A 13,343-nucleotide genomic window follows, 5' to 3' on the forward strand; every position below is an offset into this window, starting at 1 on the left:
ATTTAGTAATTAATTTGCCTTTAGCACAGCACTCAAGCGACATTTTGCTACCATTTACCTATCCTGAGTAAACATTCTGTTACATAAAAAATGTTCCCAAGGAAAAGGAAGCCCTTTCTTCTCCACCCTAAACTGACACATCACCAGCACTGCCTTCCAGTACTTCACAGCAGACAGCTGTATTTTGCTTGTGAATCCCATGAAAATCTTTACTTCTCTACCCCAAACAAACCTTTATTCAAAGTAAAACTGTTCTTAATTTCTGGAGAGTATTTGGGAAGCTTGGTTTCACACAAAACAAGTGGTGCCCACCTGCCTGTGGCAGCCCTTGTTAGTTTTGTAAATCAAGACTCTGGGTCTACAGTTGGAAAAATGAACTCTCAACTATGGAGCAATTTCAATACCTAATCTTCTAAATTTGACTTTCTGAAAGATGAATTACCAGCCTTCGTGTCAGTCTTTACTGACTGCACCAAGATGCAAATACAGGTCCACAACGTGACTACATTATTTATTGCACGGCAAACACCAGCCTGCAGGAAACATCCCTGACATCAGACACTGCAGGTGCCTCCAGGAGCCACCAAGACTACCAGGAATTTTTTAACACAACCTCAGAGGGCAAGGAGAGCCCACAACTGATTCTGGAACTTCCCAAATGATCCCAGGATGGTAAAGCAGAGGTAGAAATGTAGACAGTCTGCCACAACATGTAACAAAGCCTTGCGGGAGCAAACAGAGCCCTAACCTTTCTGCAAGGTGCCACAGTTCCAACTTACAGGTAAGGCAGCATCAGAGACAAACAACTGCTGCTGTTTTCAAAGACTTGAGACTTAAAAGCTTGGCTAGCAAAAGATTTTCTCCCCCTTTTTTATCAGATACCATTTTCTGTGGGATAACACAAAAAGCTTCCGACTTAGGTGATTCTTCAAAGGACTTCAGGGAGCACCCAGAGAGCTTGCAAGATGCTGGACAGTAACACCAGGGCATGAAACACCTACACTGCAATAAGATCATCTCAAACAATACGTCCCAACTTGGACATACAATTAAATGGACATACAATTAATTTTTTTGCACATGTATACAAAGACTTTGGGAAAATTCTTTGTAGAAAGCTTACATGAAAACTCAGCAAATTAAAGCTAAGATGACATGAGCTACAACACAGCATTTTTCTACCTACGAGGAAGAATCAAACCAGTGTTTCTGTAATTTCTTTTCCCACAATTTAAAAGGGTTTCTGTACACCTTCTTTGTGAAATAAGCTGAATAATAATTACCTCATCACAACATTTAACAAACACTTGTCACTATGCACTGCTGACATAGAAGAATCACTAAAACTTTTCCTCTCAAAGCAAGAGGAAAAGACAGAAGCAAAGGCTTAGTCACTTCTTCACATAACAGAAGTTTGCTGAGCAGTTTACCAAAAAATCAAGACATATTATTTCTCAAAGCAAAATAACACATTGCACTTGGAAGATGTGTGCTCTCCATACTGAACAACACCTGTTACATACCTGAAGGGGTTTCTTGAGCAAGCCAAGTCTCCCCAGGTGGTAATTACACTGATCAAATCATCCCCACACATGTTGTAAAAATGGAAAGCAAGAAGTAAAGGTAGTCTTAATGGATCAACAGCTTCTTCTGATTTTATGCAGCACACAAAAAGAATAAACATGGAAAACTCTGGCAATGCATTAAGGCAATTCTTACACCCAAACAATTTGATAACGTAACTTTGCATACCAAGCCAGTTTTTTTCCATAAATAATGATCTAAACAGAATACTAGTCAATTCACCAAAAGATATCAAAGATATCCCTTTATTACAAATGATCCAAGAATCCCCCTTGAGGCTATGGCTATCAGAAAGCATTTAGTTGGTTCTCCAGCCAGTAATTTTCAGATCTGTTTTATTATGAAACTGTAACACATTTTCAATAACTTTTAGCTTTGCTATACAGAGCAACAAATAATTTCCCAGAACCCTTTGGAAAATCTGACACACGAAATGATTCTCTAGTCAACTTGTGTATTATTAAGCTGAAAAAAAACCCCATATATCGGATCATTTGATCACTGGAGAGAATGGCAAAGTATTGGGAGCTTCAGGACAGATGGACGAACTTCAGGTCATATAAAACACTACCAAGGCTGTATTTGAAGAAAAATGTGAAAGTTTGTGAAAGCGCCCCGGGTGAAAATACTTTGTGTTGCTAAGAAACATCATCCCTGATGATGGATGAATTAAATTGTCTCAGTTAGCAGCCAACTCCAGGCATCCCTCGTTTATTAGGAGAATGTTTTCTCATACTGGTAATTTATTTCAACGGCTACATACAAATAAAAAGCCCTACCTTAAAATGAAACTGAGAATTTCAAACTTGCATAATTAATGCTACAAAACAGTACAGAGTTTGCATCTTGAACAGAATTTAATAACTAACATCTAACAATGTAAACTCTAAAAATTAATATTAATACAACCAGACTATTAAGAACTTATTTTAGGATTGTCTGCAGTGAAATATACTGTTCAACTACCAAAATTACTTTATGTGCAATCCAGTGAAGTACAAAACTCTTCAAATATTTCCAAGAACATTAATCAATAATTAATCAATATTCAGGCAATCAAATTTTAAACATCACTGAGAAAAAAGCATATTCATTTGTCATGTATTGTTACGATGACAAAAACATAAAAATTATGCATGAAAGAAATCATGCAAACTACCTGCTTTGGTCATATGGATATTGTCTTAATGTTTCATCTAGTTACTTTTTTAATGACTTGCTCACTGTTTCTCCTGCAGGACAGATTGGTGAACTTAGGGCAGTGAATCTTTGCTTTTCTGAAGTGTTTGCTGTTGAACTCCCACAGGTCATACCTGCTTTGCCTGCCATGCATGGCGTTCCGTGAAATCCTTTCAAAGGTACAGATGGAACAGGGGAAGGCCTTCAGCTTTTCTCTTCCCACCAGCTGCACATCAGGCCAGAGGAGCTCACCTGAAAGGAGAAAGAACAGCAAGCACATCTCACCTGGCACAGCCTTCAGAGCAGGACACAGCAAGAGAGGAGAGGCACAGCGGGTGGGGAGCCCCAATATAAGAACAGCTCCAACGTCAGGAAATAGCCCCATGACTGCTGCTCAGAGATGAGGGAAAGGGCAGGGCTTCCTTCACAACCCAGAGAGGAATATGCACAATTTTATGTCACCCAGAAACCAACACAGTTGTTGCAGTGAAAACAAACCAAATGCAAAGATCCATTTTCCAAGAACACAGTTGGCAAAGGGGAGAGTCATTAAAGAAAATGAATTTTCATTTGTCTGATGCCAAGGCTTTGGGGTTTTTCTTCCTAGTTACTAGATTGTGTTCTGATGGAGATTTCAAGTTAGAAATCCCAAATTTTAGGCCTACAGAGTCCAATTTAAGGAAAAAGGTGGAAAACCCTCCATAAACTGTTCTTTGGATCGCATCACAGCTTCCAAGTCAGAAATTACCACACACAGTTACATGCCAGTAATATACTCAGCTAGTCAATACACAGAGGCAGCCACAGAGGCTCTTCATCCCAAATAACCCCACCACGGAGCAGAGTTACCACTGGAGAGCCCGAGGAGAAGTATTTAACAATGATACCAATTTGGCTGCGCTAGAGGAGATGTGTTTCCTGTGGGCCTAATAAGGAAGAGCTTTACAATCTGAGCAGAAGCCTTTCAAAGCCTCAGAGGACATGTCTTATCTGCACCACTTCTGCTCCTGGAATCCCAGAAATCCTGAAGACAGAAGGCAGATCAGACTGAAGCTTTCCTAGGCACAGATGTTGCAATCACATCTGCCTTAACTCTAAGCCACAGTCCTTGTGTCTTCCCAACTCTGTCAGCATCTCTTAGTTGCTTTGGTTTTGGAAATGCCAGGGCAGAGGATAAAAAAGTGTTTCTGATCACATCAGGTGTAGTAAAATACCAACATAAAAGAAAAACATCTGCAGATTATATTCCAAGCAAGTAGCAAGGAAGAAAAGGTTTTGAAGCAGAGAGTGTTTCTTCCCCTTCTCCCTTGTCTATGTATTTCACAAAATAACACTCAAATCTTGAGATCTGATTGATCAAAGTTTTTTGGGGTTTTTTTAGGTGTTCATCTAGCAGCCATGACGAATGACCATCTGTGGGTCCGACACTGAAGTATAATTAACGATGAGTTTTACACACCACTCAGAGAAACTGAGTCACCCATGGGTGCAGATCCATGTAAGCATTCCTCAAGCTTTTTTCAACTTATTAAAAATCCCCTCTCTACACACCGATAGCTCCAAGACGTCAGATTTGATTCGTCCCATTTCAGATTGTTCAATGAAAGACAGACACAGACAGAAAGAACCAAGACCAGCAATGGCTCCAAAGACAACGAGGGAATCGGAGCACAACACAATCCTTCTGTGCTCCAGCTCCAAAGGCTGTGACTGCAACAAAGTACAGATTGCAGGACTCTGAATATAATAAGCTTCCTCTTGGCATTTTATAAATAATCCTGCATTTCAGTGGAGGATTATTTAATGTTTTAATTTATTACTTGATGGACAACGTAGTTGCAAAATTTGGTAGTTACCTGAGAAATGCTACAAGCATTCTGGGAAACAGAGCTAGAATTGAGAAAAGTGGGACTAAGGGATTAACAGCAAAACTGAAACTGCGGTTTTAATACTGAACACCAAAATTGAAAAATAATTCCAGTTTATAATAATGATAGGAGCATCATATGAAAAAGACAGTAAGACTTATCCTGCTCATCACAGATCCTAAGGTTGTACATTACACTCAGGTTTCAATACAGATGTATGAAACAAGCTCAAAAGAAAACCTAAACAATCTGGGAGAGTTAAACAGTGAGTACAAAAAAAAAGGTAAAGAAAAGAGGAGACAAGCTTTAAAATACATTAACAGCAGCTACAAGAATCATGCCCTATTGCACTACTGCAATATCCACTGCAGATAAAAAGAAAAAAAAAGCTTAACAGGTTCAGAAAAGAATAGAATAGTATCAGAGGAAATACGCTACCTCTAGGGATAGTTAAACAAGGGATCAGGTTATGGAGGGGTTACGCAAATCTCCGCTAATTGTTTTTAAGACCTGGTAAGAAGAACATGTCAGGAATGGCCCATACATCTCTCTCTGGCTTGACACTGAACTACACACTCACAGATCCAGCACAGGGCCTCAGCACAGAGTGATGACCTCCCAAGATCCCCGTTTTCTTTCCTAAACTTAAAGGCTGCATAAGTTTAGGCTCCCGCCAGGCAACTCAGCAGGTGACCTGACTGCTCCTTAGAGCTCCAAGCAGGCTTGTGATATCTCTCTTTTCTAAATAGCCCAGGCAGGCTGTGATTGACAATTTTCTCTCACATGAAGCATGCTACCTTAAATGCGGAGTACTCGGAATGATCCGCCAGGGAAATAAAGTCAAAGTACAGAGAAGGCAACGGCAACTGATCCCAGGAATCCAGTCCTGGGAAGGAAATCACAAAACTGCCAAGCTGGGCAAGGATGCACAACCCATTAGTACCTAAAAATACAGACAGTTATATTTTCTTTCCTAGCACCTCCAATAAATAAGTCTTAATAAAAAGAAGTATTTAACAAAGTACTTAGAGAAATAAAGAGGGAAGGTTTGACGCTCCTAAGCTTATTTTCACAGCGGTATGAAAGGAAATGAGGTAGAGTCAGAGCTAATTCTCTTTATATAATTTCACATGGAATGATTAGTTCTGCCCCAACAGTAACAGCTTTCCAGAGGGTCCTACTTGTCGCCAAGATTGCATACAGATGCTCTAAGTGTAGCTTCCTTATTCTCCACTGACAACCAACTTAAAAGGCCAATATAATATTCATTTTACTATAGAATGAAATTCACAGCGTGAATAGTAAAATAATGTCACAACTACCATGAAACTGCAGTGGCACGTTGGAAGCTGTGACTTTTCAAAGTTTAATCACAAAATGCATTCATGGAGAGGAGCAGAGCAGCTTTGTGCTTCAGCCACATCCCCTTTCCACTAAGGATGTGCAAGAGCTGTGGCTGGACAAGGAGAGGGCAAAGGCACAGAGCAGCATTCGCGTCACATGCCCTGCTGAATATTTTCCTTTAGAAGGCAGGTTTCAATCATTACTGGGCTAATGCCCCCCTCTCTTAAGCCTGATTAGGACAGACATTCCACATGCTGAAGGTGCTAGAATTCCTAAGTCACCTGGGTCGCTTCTGGGTGAAATACCAATTACTGGGAATTCATCTCAACAAGGCCCACAAAAAGAAAGCCCTGAAAGACACCCCTCAGCCCAATGGTGAACATATCACAAGGATAATCCTAAAACTCCTCGCAAAAAAAAAAAACTTGTAATAGGTATTAGTACTCTTAGAAAGCACTGCAGTGCTTTGTGTTTAATCCTTGAATAGACACTAGTAGAAAAGCCATACTCAATTCCAAAATTTCTACTGCAAATTCCAGCTCAGCTGCTATTATTCCTGGCTTTTAAGGGATACATATATATTTCAAATATACATAATAGTAAATTTAACTACCAATGAAAAATTTAAGTCACATGCCAAAACAGTATGCAAAATAATAGCATACAAACTTTAAATGTGTGTATTTTGCAGTTTTTAGCACAACCATTTGTTTTACAAAAGACCTACAGATTAAATACAAAATACACTATTAGTTTTAGGCACAAGAACAACCAATTTTTTATGCCTTGCCCAAAATAATGACTAATTAGGCCAGCACCACCCTGCAGTCATTTCCATAAATCTTGCCTTTACATTTAAATCACAACAAGAAGAAAACTGACTTAACAACAACAAGAGCATATTTCTCATTAAAGTTTTCTTAAAGCAAGATCAGGACAAGAAATTATTCTGTCTATATTCATCAACAAGCTGATGTTATTGTTTATTTGGAGAACTTTAACTCAGACCAAACAAAAAGCTGCACTCAGAAATTTGCTGTATTATAACCGCAGTCAGCCAGGGAAAACTTTCAACTGGGAAATCATAAAACACAGAATTTCACAGGATCTTGATGGATTTCTTATATAGCAAAGTCATCTCACAGCATATTCCTTGTGTAAACCTTGAAAAGAACCAGAATATAAAAGATGCAATATGTTCAACTACTTGTTGAATTTTTGGTTTTGGGCATATTTGTATGCAAAATATTAAAACAGAAATATACATAGGAAATACAATTCAGATGAAACGAGGAGCTGTACTTCAATTAAGATTTTTGTTTTAAAATGATGGGAATTACAGTGCTTCTGAGAAATCACTTGTTTAATTATATACACTAGGCAAGACACTTATAAAAACACTTTATTTTCATAATGCAACAGAGACTTTATTTCTATTTTATTTACAAAGGTGTCACCTGGTAAATAAACATCAATAAAACAGAATCAAGATTTATATAGTCACATATTCCACAATAAGGTTATTAACAGACAACACTGAGGTTAGCTTTCTTTTCTTACCCAAAAATTGATGGAAAGAACAGAAAAAAGTAGGATATTTCTCTAAGAGGTGGTCTAGAAATAGAGCTAAGCCACACCACCACTGCTCTGGCTAATCATCCATTCCGAGTTTCAAGCATTCCCAACTATTTCCTTTTGCATGTACACACAAAGGTTTGTGATACTCTGCAAGTTCTTCCATACAATGGGTTTACAACAGGTCTGTTTCTAATATGTGTATTTTATTAAGCTTTAGGAGGATTAATCAAGATTCTCAGTTCTTGAGGAAAATAGGGCATGGCAACAGCAAGGTCTCCGGCCTTCATTCCAACACACTTGACTGCTGAATCCTGCCAGGGTGAGTCATGCCCAACATGGGACATGGATCCCATCCCAAGAAGGAATAAAACACTGCATCATATTAAATCTGCATCCAATTACTTAGGTGTGAACTCAAAGGGTGTGTTTTTATCTCAATGACAGCTTCTAAAAATGACTGCAAAAGAAATCTTGCACTCTGGATGGTGTTTTATCCATCAAGACCATGACCACTACACATTTTCAGTTGCCAGAGGCATGGCCAAAGTGACCTTCTTAAGAACCACTGTTGCACCTCAAAGGAGAAAAAACATTCCCATGGTATTCAGGGCAGTTCCATACTTGTACCACTGAGCATCAGTAACACAGACAACCTGCTGCACAAACAGGCAATGACTGCCCAAAAATAATCTTGGAAAACAGCATGTGAAGCCACACTGGTACACTGCTGTAAAGCCACAATACATACAGATGTTTTCAGATGCAAAACTAATTAAATTCCCCTTTTTTGGGTCACCCTAACATTTTTTCACAACAACTCAGCAAATTACATATGTAATATATTTTGAACATTTGATTATATGCAAACTTATACACACAAATATTCAAATCCAAGTTGCTTTTCCAAGATCTACTTTGGGATTTATGTATCACAACTGTTTGTGTTCTTTGCTTTGACCCTAAAAAAAAATTAATCAGGGGAAAAAATACAAAACCACTCTTAGTGCCTGGCCTTGCCTGTTTTCCTCCAACTTCTGCATTTCATCATTAGTGTTACATACTTCACTGTTAATTTTAGACATTCCTCCAGTTCTCATTTGGACATCAAAGAGCTACTCATACACAAAATACCAGCAATCTGAAATACTGGCTTCCCTACTTATTGTCATTTATAACTTGAAAAGATCTTTGATTTCTTGCCTACAGGAAATACTGCCGATCAAAAATAAAACATATATATGCTCCCATGAATTCCTATAGATGGGGTCCAGGATTTAGGATAATGAAATGGAGTCATGGTTTTCAGATTTACATTTCCTACTCTGCCTGGCACTTCACACGTTTATTTTTACTTTCACATCTGACATGCAGCAATATGGCCAGCTAAGGTGCACGTTCAAGACATCCATTGATATAAATCCATGGAGAAGTGAAATTCACACCGCGTTCTGTGTCCTTGCAGCACTCAGGCCTCGCTTCCCCGCCGATAACTGCTCCGCTTACCGATGGCTGGGGGCAGCCCAAGGCTGGCTCTCCACAGCCCCCTGTTAGCAATTCTGCCACCAAAGATTAAAGTGATTTTCCTGCTTTACAAACTTGGTAGAGAACCCTTCTCACATACAAATGGGGAAAAAAAAATGGTAGCCAGCTTTTTTTATTTTCTGAAATGCCTGCTGCATGAGTTCCTAATAGCCTTGAGTTTATATTTAGAGTTTACTCTTCACTTCTGCAATTTTTTTTTAATTAAAAATAATACTACATTACACAACTAATTCCAAACAATGACAGACTCACTGTGCTCAAGTCAGCAAGCCATTTGCTTTGGTTTTGTTAGTACTCCCACTGCACAACAGCTCATGTCTCAAGCAGTGGAACAATCAACATTAAGATGCTGTTCTTTATACCAGCATCATAAAATAGAATCATTAAACAGTTCAGGTTGGAAGAAAACTTAAAGATCATTTTATTCCAACTCCCTGCCATGGGCAGGGACATCATCTACTAGACCAGGTTGCTCCAAGCCCTATCCAGCCTAGCCTTGAACACTTACCACTACTGTAACCAAGAATAACTCTCATACCACTAGAAATTTTCAGTTTATTTCCCTACAACAGAACACAATTCTCTTCATACAGGACTGTGTATGTTACTTTTGTGAATTCAACTTTTACAGAAACAGCAGTTACCACTTTTATTTAACCAGGTAACATCTCAAGTCTATGCACAAGACAATTGGAACAACTAATGCAAGACAGTATTCCACATTAAGTATTTGCTCAACAGTTGCAGGAGAAATGCCTTACCCCCATGGCTCTCCCAAGCTGGACTATATAGGATTGTTTTGCATAAACATATTCTGATCTTGTGAAGACAAACAATGAGGATGCATAAGTATTTCAGTTCTTTTCTGTAGTTATATTCCAGCTTACAGACAGTAAGAATTGAAATACAGCACATGGTGCCAGAACTACTTGCCCTCTCTATGTCAGGAAGTGCTTGGTTTTATCACAGCTTCCAACAACCATTCAGGTTTTGCACAAGGAGCCGATTCCAGGAGCCCTGAGTGAGGGAAAGTACACTAAACATGTGCTGTTCTGATGATAAAATCATCTGCTTAGACACTTCCACCAGTGCAGGACATTGGTCAGAGACCACAAAACTTCACTGCTTTGATCAAAACAGAAAGCAACAAACTCAGTGCTGTAAATTGGGACAGAGGCCTAAAAAGCTCAAGGCATGTAGCTCTGAGCTATAGGCTCAAAGCACTCTGCAGTCACAGAGTGCAGAAAACATGTATAAAAAGCTAAACCAGGAACTTTTTGTTTTCATATTCTCAAATTTTATTGAGCAGAAATGTTTGAGGATAGTTTATTGCTTTTACCGGCCACTCTAAAATGGGCCTCCAGCCAGCCAGGTCTTTAAAATATGTCTATATCTCTGGTTTTAAAACAAAATTAAGGAAGTTGTATAATTTTTACACTGGAGCCTGAGTGACTTAGCAGCAAAAGTGACAGGTTTCAGCTGTAACACAGGCACTTGGAAAGCTACGGGCACCACTTTTGCAACAGCACCTGTTGCAGTTGATATTGATCCTAATGTGAGGAGTCTACAAGGGTTAATTCACAAGTGTTTAACTCATGGCACATCCCAGGAGACTCAAATTCAGATGTACCAGAAATCAAAACTGCATTTCATCAGCTGAGGGAGGAATTTGGTGCTCTGTTTGCAAAATACCAACACCCTGAGCTGAGCAGAGTTTTCGTGCCGGGTTGTCTCTATCATTCATTAAAGGGGGAAATTAAACAGAAAGTTTGTAAACAAGTCAATTACAAAACATACTCGTGTATTGCTACAGTTGTAAACACCAAGGTGTTTACACTATATTGAGAATAACTTTCACTTTCTTATATATACACAAACTCAAAAAAACCAGGACTGATTTTAAATCCTATCTCCCCTTTATGCAACCTGGACTCACAGTATTTAAACTGACTTTAGTACACCTGGACTTGCAAGAAAGGGGAAAAAAGACGAGGCAAGAATACACTCGATATGAGGCCTTAAAAGCCTCAATTAAAATTCAATATTGTACTTCGTATAGAGGCTCTTTACATAAAAACCCTGTCATGGTTTGGATTTAAGGTTAACCAGGTTAATAGAATCCAATAAAATAGTTCTATTGAATTATGCCAAGCCATTGTTATAACCCACACTGAAATCTGCTATTTGACTTTACCTGACTATTAGGCTCAACTCTGAACAATAAATTAAGCCTCAAACTATTTCCCATATTCCTTAAAAAAACACAGTACATCCTTTTGCACCTTTAAAGGTTTCTCTCCTCCAGTCTGCTACTCCAGTCATGTGTTAAAAGATTTGTGCAGCCCTGCCAAGTCCCATTCATCCCAGACACACTTTCCTAAAGTTGGGATGTGTTTACAAAGTATATTTAAGCAGCTCCTCTGCTGCAAAGTGTTCTGTTCCAGGGCATACTTAGCTTATAATAATAAAGCCGATTTCCTAAAGTCCACACGTTTTGTACAAGTAAGTGTTTTTAATGTCTCTGTTTTCCTCCTTCTAAAAAGCTTGATGGAATGCCAAAGCTAAGGGTGCAATTTCTCCGGATAGCTTCACCAGCAGAACTGCTCATACATATAAATATTTTAATTTTGCTACTTGGAACCAAACCGGGTTCAGATTCTGCCGCTCCCTTTATCTGCTCACAAAAAGCAGCCTCTGCCCTGCACACCTTGCGTGCCAAAACAAAAGGGCAAAAGAAGAAGAGTGTCTGTACAGAGCAGCCTCCCCACGGGCACTGCGACCGCCCGGGCCCAGCGGCGGCTGCGGCGCGGGGCCCCCGCGGGCCCAGGCCGGGCCAGGCCGCGCTGCCCGCCCGCCGAGGGCCCGCCCGCCCCGGGAAGGGGCCGGGGCAGCCGCGGCCGCTGCCCGCGCTCCCGGTCCCGCCGGCAGCCATGTTAGAGCGGCGGGAGGCGGCCCCGCGGCTCCGGGGAGCAGCCCCTGCCCGCCCGCGGCGCTCAGGGCACGGCGGGGCCGGGCTCTCCGCCCAGCCGCGGGCCGCAGGTGCCGGGAGCCGCGGCGGGCGCAGCCGGCTGCTCCGCTCCCCTCGGTTCCTCTCGGCTCCCCCCGCCCAGCGCGGCGGGGCTCGCCCGGAGTCCTCTCTCCGTCGCCGGTCCTGCAGCCGAGCGCCCGCCCCGCTGACCCCTTCCCTCCCTCCCGGCTGGCGCGGGCGGCCCCGCTCTCACCCCACCCCGAGGGCGCTCACCTCCTCCTCCTCCTCTTCACTCCCTCCTGGAGACCGTCGGCACCGACGCGCCGGCGTCCCGGCCCCTCCCTCAGCTCAGCGCCGGCCCCCCCTTCCGCCCCGCCGCCCGGGGACCCTCCCTGCCCGCGGGGACAGCGGGACGGGCTCCGCCGGGGAGAGCCCGGCTGCCGGAGCGGGGCACGGGCAGCAGGAGCACAGGGAGAAGCGATGGAACGGGAAGCGAACCGCGCGAGGAAAGCGACGAGTCCCTTAGCAAGAGTTTTGGGAGCGGGGAGGGGGTGGGAGGAATAAATAACAAGGAGTTATGCACCAGGTGGGCTAAATAGAAACAATTAGAAAGAAGATGGTTTTCTGGGAGAAGCAGCTGAAAAGAGTGACAATCAGGGCTGTTGCCAGTTAGATGTGAGTAGGAGGTGTGTGTGCTTTCAGTAAGTCAAGCCTTCTCAGGTGTTGCAGCTCCTGGGAGAGGCTGAGCAGGTGTTATCTTAGACTCATCATAGATTCCTAAAATGGTTTGGGTTGGAAGGGACCTTAAAGACTTCCTCTTTCCAACCTGCTGCCGTGGCCAGGAACACCTTCTACTAGAGAGGTTGCTCCAAGCACCATCCAGCCTGGCCTTGAATGCTTCTAGGGATGGGGCAGACACAACTTCCCTGGGCAACTTGTTCCAGTGCCTCACCACCTTCCCAGTAAAGATTTTTCCTAATATCTAATAAAAACCTGTCTGAGTTTGAACCTGTTCTCCCTTATCCTGTCACAGCATGGTCTTGTAAGTTGTCTTGTCCCATTTTTCCTGTAAGTTCCCTTCAGACACTGGAAGGTCACAATGAAACCACCCCAAAGCCTTCTCTTTTCCAGGCTGGACAATCCCAATTCTCTCTGCCCTGTGTCACTGGAGAGGTGCTCCATCTCTCTGATCAACCTGGTTGCCTCCTTTGCAGGTGTAATTGTTACAGGCAAGTGTGTCAACCCTCTTTTTGCCCACGCTGAGTAACAAACCTTCCCAG

The 13,343-nt window shown here is 41.8% G+C and overlaps 1 protein-coding gene across 8 annotated transcripts in view; it reads right to left on the minus strand.

The window, feature by feature from the left end:
• Positions 1-12,530, minus strand: part of GTDC1 (glycosyltransferase like domain containing 1) — a 195,336-nt gene extending 182,806 nt beyond the window's left edge. For 5 of the 8 annotated variants that reach the window (XR_004980494.2, XR_008508481.1, XM_036386338.2 and 2 more), the window contains exons 1-2: positions 12,337-12,529; positions 2,898-3,015 (exon numbers count right to left, since the gene is read on the minus strand). The gene's annotated coding sequence lies outside the window, so the exon portion shown is untranslated. Of the gene's footprint in view, positions 1-2,897; positions 6,347-12,336 lie in introns of those variants that run through there. The other 3 variants (XM_054515338.1, XM_036386339.2, XM_036386337.2) reach the window with 3 other exon arrangements.
• Between the last annotated feature and the right edge of the window lie 813 nt (positions 12,531-13,343).

This window comes from Molothrus ater, chromosome 7, assembly GCF_012460135.2.
Source record: "Molothrus ater isolate BHLD 08-10-18 breed brown headed cowbird chromosome 7, BPBGC_Mater_1.1, whole genome shotgun sequence".
NCBI lineage: Eukaryota > Metazoa > Chordata > Aves > Passeriformes > Icteridae > Molothrus > Molothrus ater.